This window comes from Pteropus vampyrus, unplaced genomic scaffold (genome assembly GCF_000151845.1).
Source record: "Pteropus vampyrus isolate Shadow unplaced genomic scaffold, Pvam_2.0 Scaffold80, whole genome shotgun sequence".
Lineage (NCBI taxonomy): Eukaryota > Metazoa > Chordata > Mammalia > Chiroptera > Pteropodidae > Pteropus > Pteropus vampyrus.
In genome coordinates this window covers 5,631,239-5,639,782 of record NW_011888861.1, presented here as the reverse complement: position 1 = coordinate 5,639,782, position 8,544 = coordinate 5,631,239, and the positions used below count along the sequence as shown (strand labels likewise).

The window sequence follows — 8,544 nt, the reverse complement described above, 5'->3', positions numbered from 1 at the left end:
ACTCCTTCACCCATCGGTCTTTGGCTAAAGACTACCCTGGGAGTGGGAGGTTTGAATATAAACTCCCAGACACTTCAGGCTCTGCATGTGCGTGGGTGAAGGCAAAGCAGCTCCAACAGCCCCAGGGCGGGGCTCAGAAGAGAGCGGCAGGTGCAGGGCATTAAATACAGAGCCAGGGTATGAGCCCAAAGGAACAGTTGAAGGATCGCTGTGATTTCGGCAGTGGTCCCCAACCTTTTTTGCACAAGGTACTCCTATGAGAATCTAATGCTCGATGATCTGAGGTGGAGCTGAGGTGGTGATGCTAGTGCTGGGGAGCGGCTGCAATTACAGATGAAGCTTTCGCTCGCTAGCCCGTCATTCACCTTCTTTTGTGCGACTCAGTTCCTAAAAGGCCAAGGACTGGTACTTTTCTGCAGCCTGGGGGTGGGGGACTCCTGACTTACGGCATCCACTACAGCTTCTATAGATCTGAAAGGATTAGCCAGGCTGGAAGTAAGCGTGAGCCAGAAAGGATACCGAGTCACTCAAAAAAGGTCCTGCATCTGCTAAGAGAGCCCTGAGCCTCAAGTAAGCCTGACGGACAGGAAAGGGAATCTGAGTCACCTGCTCAGGGATGCCTGGCAGGTAAGGTGGACTCCAGAGCAGAGAGAGCCATGAGGAGTGTCTAGATAGTACCGTTGGCAGTCTCTTGGAGTGAGAGCAGCAAAGGAACCACAGGGACCTGGGGGGTGCGGGGAGGTAGCTGGCGTGTTCCAGAGTTCTAAGTGTTGCCGGAGCAGTAGAACAACCCTGTAAATGGGGAAAGACAGAACAACAGAGTAACAGGGGAGGGCGCAGCCGTCTGCGTGGATTGAGATCTGGGGCCTGGGCCAGTCAGTGGGCATCTCCAGTGGATACCAATGTGAATCCAGAGCAGTGGGGACCCATACCCTGCCTGGTATCTTGGTGGGAGAACATTGTCACCCTGGAATTTACATACAGCCTCAAGAAAAATGGGGGACCCTGAACTGACCGAGAATATGTTCCAAGTACCTGGACAGATGAGTTTCACAATAGAAATGGAGTTAAAGGAAATGAAAGAAAATTAAATTTCTTATCTACATGCATTTATGCACTGTTTGTTGCCACGTGTAATAACTATGAATGAGGTCTTTCAGACACATCTGAATTACATAGGGATGCTTCGGACGACAGGTGTTTGTAATGTCTGTTTTAGCTCAGCATAATTACTGTTTTGTTGAATTATTGTCTTCCTGACATACACCATGCAAGGACTAAATCAACTGACCAAGGGGTGGGAGATTACTCAAGTTAAACATAGGCCCTAAGGGAGAGACTATACTTTATGACAACGCTGTGATTATGTGTCTGCAGTTTTGACATCATAACACATTTGCCCAACACAAAACTGTGCGTACAACACACACACACACCACTTCTGGGGTTTTTTTTTTTTCCTCCTTCATGCTACAGTGAACTAGAAGAACAAAAAAGCTAAAGAATATATGCCAGCTTAGCACTGTGAGTGTGTGTGTGTGTGTGTGTGTGTGTGTGTGTGTGTGTGTGTGTGAAAGAGAGAGAGAGTGTATGTGTCACATGCAAGCTCCTTTTTCACCCAGGGTCTCAGAGCTGTAGTTTCCCACTTGGAGCTTTTCTTGTCTATTTCAAAGCCACCTTCACAAGTTTAACACAAAAGGGGAGAACAATGAAAAGTGAGCTGCTGCTTGGAAATGAACAGAGAGAAGTGACTGACTTTGGGCAACTTTAGTGGGGTAAATGGACTATAAAATGCAATTTTAAATTAAATAGGTGCTTTATGTGCAACACAATATTGATTTTGTTTCCACAGGCAGAGGCTGAAGAATTGCGCATAGTCCATTTGATTGTGTGTGTGTGTGTGTGTGTGTGTGTGTGTGTGTGTGTGTGTGTGACAATTTAGGAAGAATATAAAGATAAGTTTTAATTTAACTTAACTGCCCAGAAAAGACAATGATTAATATCTTTGGTTTTCAACTCCCTTTGATCTTGAAATAATGACTTCCCCCTTCTAACCTGAATGCTTTTTTATCACCCTTGTCAAACCATTTCAAAAGAGTGTCCCACTCCCCCAAACTAGTGACTGTGACATCACCCATCACCTGTATACTTCTGCTTCTTCGTGCTCATGTGTTCATTCTTTTCCTGGCAGATGAGTGACAAGACAGACTGCTCCCGACATGCATAAGCAGAAAGATATTGGTGTGCTTCCATCATTTTACCACCAATATCCCTTCCACTTCTCCAGAAAATACAAACAAGGTGTATAGGTCACCTACAGGGGACCCTGGCATTCTTTTTGGCTGCTTGAAAGATATCTTCAGTAACATATGAAAGGAGAGTGGGAACTCGGACATTCTCAAGATGGAAGGGTAGTGCTTGCCCTAAGCAAAACTAGGAAGTAGGGGAAGTTTGTCTTCTTCCTCAGCATCACCACTTATGAACATCGGTGTACTCCTTTTAAACCCTTTAAGCAAGTCTTGCATAGCCCTAAACCCAGGGCCTAATATTTTCTAGAATCTTCCAGAAGAGCGATCAGATTAACTCATTTATCCTGAGAATTTAATGCATTTGAAGTTCAAAGAAAAAAACTCTTGAAAGATATTTTCTCATTATGTCTTCAAGGACCTTGTTGTAAGGCTATATTCTGAGGTTCTAGGTGGATATGAGTTTAGGATGAGTTAGGGGAAGAGGGGGACACTATTCAACTGACTATAAGACTAAAACCTGAAAATAAACATTAAGGAGAATCCAAAAAGTTACTTTCATTCCATCTCTTGTCCCTACTTCATTCATCTGTATCTTAGTCAACTAGTTCTACTTCTCCTTCCCCATGAGAAGATGTGGCTGACCCACAGCTGCCAAAAATCATGCATAACCCTCCCCCCTAAAAATGAAACCAGAAGTCTATAGACCCCAATTCCAAATTTTTGAGAGAGAGAATCTTCTTGGCATAACTTGGATCATGGATCCACAGCAGGCTGATAAATTTTGACCCAAGGAATAGAGTCAAGGCTGTAATATAGCTTTGGAACAAAGGCAATTAATTCCCTGGGTTGGCTTATGGACTGAAGGAATGCCCTGAACAGTGCCTAATACATAGAGAATTAGTTACATTATGATATAGCCATATGAAGGAAGACCATAGAACTATTAAAAATTATGTTTTAGAGCACATGCTACTGATGAGGTACCATACTGATAATTAAGTGAGAAAAGCAAGTTATAAAATATATATGTATAATATTGTACTCGTGTTATTAATAAATACATACAGACACACACACATAGAGTTAAGGCTAGAACAATATACACCAAAATATTTACAATACTATTACTAGATGATAGATTATGTGTGGGTTTTTTCTTTTTCTTTTTCAATAATTTACTTTTAAATTGTTTAACATTTTATTAAGTATGCTTGAAGAATAATTTCTAATAAAAATAATGACTTAATAGTATAATTTAAGAAATAAATGGAAAACAAATTGGGGATAATAAGCCTAGGAGACATGTATTGGATATTGCCCAATACACAGAAAAAGAATCCTCTTTTCTCGACTTTCACTGGCACCATCACCTGTAAACTCTGGATTCAAAGAGGCAGCCATATTCTTCCACATGGGCCAGAGAGGCAGGCAAGTCAATCTGCAGAGAGGAGAGAAAATAATGAAGCTAGTATCAAAACAGGGACAGAGACAACAAACACGGAGGCTCTGGGCAGCTCTTCAGTCTGATTTAAATCCTCTCCAAGATCTGTTGACTTTTCTGCTCTTGGATTTGTTCTGATGCTTCTTTATATTTATACTAAATGTCTTTTGTGTTTAAACTAGCTTGAGATGATTTCTGTTGCTTGTGAATAAAAAGTTTGACCAACACAAGATCCTTCACAGCTTCCCCAAATTATAATTTACAAGTGACCATGAATAGATATGCCTACTTCTAAGAAGAGTTCAGTGAGTAAGAATCTTCAGATCTGAGACTCAGCCTTCTGAATAAAGCTATAACCTTGGGTGCCTCAGGTGCAAGCTGATGAATAAGGGAAAAGTAATAAAAGTAAGAGATCGATGAGAAAGAAGAGATGAGCGGGAAGCATGTCAAAGAGAAAGCCAGGGGAGGGGGGACAAGGAGTGCCACATGATGAGAGTTCTGGAATCTAGCATGCCAGCAGAAGTTACTTCAGAATGTCCCTCAGCCCTGACCTTTGGTAATCTTCACTTCACAGTTCCATGAACAGTCAACTTACCTTTTACAAAGGTCAAATGATTTTCAGTTGAGTTTTTACTGACATGGTCTTTCATGAACATCAAGTAGGCCAGCATATCATCCAACCTCTTTGTGTCTAAGTTCCTACTAATGGCCAGAGAACATCTGATGGCCCGAAATAATAGAGCTCTGGGAGAGATATTCTTTCTTCCTTCCTTCCTTCCTTTCTTTCTTTCTTTCTTTCTTCCTTTCTTTCTTTCTTTCTTTCTTTCTTTCTTTCTTTCTTTCTTTCTTTCTTTCTTTCTTTCTTTCTTTCTTTGTTTCTTTCTCTCTTTCTTTCTCTCTTTCTTTCTCTCGTTCGTTCGTTCGTTCTTTCGTTCTTTCGTTCTTTCTTTCTTCCTTTTTAAATTTTTTAGGCTAGGCAACCCTTGGTTGACTGCATGGATTGTAAGGACCCTGTCAGTTTACAATCCCTTATTTTTTTATTTTTTATGCCTACGGCACCAGGTCTTCCTTGGCGGTCTCCTATCCAAGTCCTAACCAGGCTCAACCCTGCTTAGTTTCCGAGATCAGATGGGATCAGGCTTGTTCAGGTTAGCTTGGCCGTAGACAAGATATTATTTCTTAGCACCGCCTATGATAAATAACTGCAGACTGGCAGTCGTGTGTGACCCCAAGTCAATTTTCTGTATTAACCACAATTCAAACCAACATCTAACAATAAATTTCATTTCGCAGTACTCTTTAAGAAAATGTATTCCAAGGACCATTGAAAAAGTCAGGCAACACTTCTGTATGGCCTCTCAGTTCCAAATATATTACTGTCATTGTTAAAAAAAATTTCACATTAGCAATTATTATCCATTGAATAAAATAAAAATCCATGAGTCCACATTGGTATAAATTTAAAAAATTTAAAAAACTGGACACAAAGGAAAGTGAAATGCCATCTAATAAATGCAGAGGGATGATAAAATTAGAAAACTATCATTTGGCAAACATCACAGTTATAATTGATTCAGACAAGGAACATTAATGGATGCTAAAAATGGTGAGTGAAAGCTTGATGATAAACAGGATTTTGACTTAATTATAAAGTATCTCATCACAAAATTGTTACTAATTACAAAGAGGAAAACAATAACTTTATAGTGGAGAAACTCAGCAGACTGAACTCTAACCAAGTGATCAAAGTTAGCCTCACTGCTAATTGGACAAATCTATACCACGTGCCTCCTGATACAGTGTATAAAGGGGACGTATCACTTTTGTGACATTTCTGCCAAAAGTGCATACTTTGAATCATGAGGGAAACGTAAGACAAATCCAAACTGAAGGACATTCTGCAACAATATCAAGGCCACGAAAGACAAAGAAATACTCTAGAACTAGTCCAGTTTAAAGGTGACTAAAAAGACAAGACCATTTAATGTAGCACATGATCCATGATTGAACTCTGAACTAGAAAAAGTTATTGCTATTTACTATAAAGGAAAGTATTTAGACAATTGAAAAAATTTGGACAAGTTTTATCAATTAAATAATATTATCTAAGTGATTTGGGGGTAAAAGAACATAATGCCTGCAATTTAAACAGTTCAGAAAAGAAAATTATATATTTTATTAGATACAGTATTAAAATTTTAGGTATACATATGCACATGTATATGTCTGTCTATCTATCTATCTATCATCTATTATCTATCATCTAGTTATCTATCTATGATCTATTTATCTACCCATCTAGAAAGAATGACAAAACAAATGTGGCAAAGGCAAAATACTAACATTTTGGGAATCTGGGTGAAGTTATGGGATTTTTTTGTTCTATTACAACTTTTCTCTAAGTCTGGAATTATTTAAAAATAAAAATAAATACCATGCAAATCCCTTAGGACCAAGCAGTAGTGGCTCGTTTTTCCAATAGTTGATAAAATGTTTTGTTCCGGCAAAGTGTCAGCTTTAACTTCATCATGGAGGTTACTCAGTTCATTTCCCAAGTCCTACTGTGAACTGAGGTTACTCAGTTCATTTCCCAAGTCTCCCAGCTGCTTGGCGTTTGTCGGCGCTGGCTCCGCCGAAGCTGTGAACACACCCGAAGGCCTTTCTTGTCTTCGCGGACAGTTCTAATATGCATGGGGCTGGATATCTGCAGTCCTGGCTCAGGAAGCAGGCTGTCTACTCACATCTTCCCAGTAGCATAGCAACAAGGGGCTGTCCCAGACTGCTGGATGGGAAGAGAACGCTGCTCCCTTCCAGTGAGGACCTGAATAAAACACTGAGGAAAGAAAGTGAGATAGAAGTGAGGGGAACATCTCAGCTTTTGCTATCCTTTCCAGGAACAATCTGTCAACCTGCAGAAACATTTTTAAACATTTTTTTTTCCTAACCATTACTATCAGATATGTCTTCTCCTGGGTTCCCTAGCGCTTCAGAAGAACTAATCCTTCCCTACTAGAATTCAGAACATCTCTCGACCCCTACATGCACATACACACACACATGTGAGCACACAAACATACTGAGAATATCTCCGCACCCAAGACTTCTCTGGGGGCCCTTTCAGTCCTATATTACTCAGCACCTAGATTCTTCAGCTTTATTGTGGTTTTCTTGAGAAATCATGACGCTCCCAGCAAATCCTCCACCTCCAGAAAGAAAAAAGAAAACTGAACGTCAATGGTTAAGTGTGACAATTGTCAGTCAAGAACACTTAGCAAGTTGGCTCCAGGTGTGAGCAGGGCAATGCTGGTTTTCCAGGAAATTATAAGTGCCCAGTGTAAGATATCTGTGTCTGGTTCTGTCAAACACATAATAAAACCTTGGAACTTATATGCCGATGGTAAATATCCTTTGCAGTTAGTTGTCTCTCCTTAGGGTTTTTAATAAGGCTTTCATTGAGAATAGGAAAAAATATATATTGATGTCCCTGAAAGGAAATAAATGAAACACTCTAGTCGTGATGCCAGACTGTGTGGTCATCATGCTGCTGATGTGCATGCTTTAATTTGGGCAGTGACGCAGAACTCTCTGGAGCTGGCCCTCAGATACTCAGTGGTGAGAACTCAGAGGGCCCTCCACAAGTCACTGTCTAGACAAGATCTGGCTTGAGATCAAATTGGCAGGTGCTAACGGGTGGTAGAGATGGTCATGCCTGGGAAGTGGCTAAGCCATGAGGCAAAAGCTTGGTGGCTAATGGTCACTTTGTCTTCTATAACAGAGATTGGGACTCGCAGACACAATGTGCCATCTGGGGTGATGGGAAGAAGGAAGACACTAGGGGCCGGAGATGTCACAGGTAATTTGTGAGGGCATTTGTCTTGAATGGACATTCCTAGACAATGCTTTTCCTTGAAATGTGTAGCTCGCTTAGAGCTGTGAGTGATTAAATAACAGGGTCCTCTACCTGGAGGATGATGGGGGATGATGATGGTCTACACACAGAAGAAGCCAATTGCAGTGGACTTGGGGGAAGAATGCTGTGCTTGGTAGCCAGCAAAGAAGTTAGCTCCTCCTAAAGAACAATAGAGTGGAACCGATGACTGATTAAAGCTTATGCAACTTACTGCAATGTATTCTGAGGAGGTTGCCCAAATCTTTTCTTAATTTGGGTTTGTGTGGATTTCCGTCCTGATTATTTGTTGCGTAAAGACAGTTTGTTTCAAAGCCAGATTCGGTAAAATTCCTCAGATACTCACCTTAGTTACTGGACATCGTAAAATCCTATGTTGGTGCCAATGGAAGAAGATGCTTCAGAGTCTTGAAGTTTCACTTTGAAAACCTGTGCTAAAATCACTGGGAAATCATCTCAGGGCAAGACTGCAAAACTGCTGGTGCGGCTGGCTACTAAGCCAGATTTTGTTATCCGAGTTTGGTCTTCCTAGTAAAGCAATTCAGTTATTTCTAAGCAGACCTCAAGCGTTTACCCAAACTGCAAAATCTCCAAACCTCAAAGTGAATTCTTTAACTTAGAAATGATGTTTCACAACGTTCAAATAATTTGTCATATGTTTTCTCATCTCATTCTCACAAGAATCTTAAGAATCTTTAACAAATGTATACTTTCATTCAACAAACGTTTCTGAGTGCCTCAGAGGCTTCGTAACTTGGGATAACGTCGGGGAACAGACAGATATGGTCTCTGCCCTCATAAATTTAGACTGTCCTGGAAAGAAATAATAATTATAAATGCTACTTAATCCCAAAGAACAGAAATCTTTCTTATTGAGGAGAAAACTGAGGCTCTGAGGTTCAGGGATAATTCTTTATGCCCAGAACTAGAGGAAAGAGTTACTCCCT

General features: G+C 40.5%; 1 pseudogene; it reads right to left on the bottom strand.

Moving 5' to 3' along the window:
• Positions 1-4,737: 4,737 nt before the first annotated feature.
• Positions 4,738-4,856, bottom strand: LOC111741639 (annotated as a pseudogene).
• Positions 4,857-8,544: the final 3,688 nt, after the last annotated feature.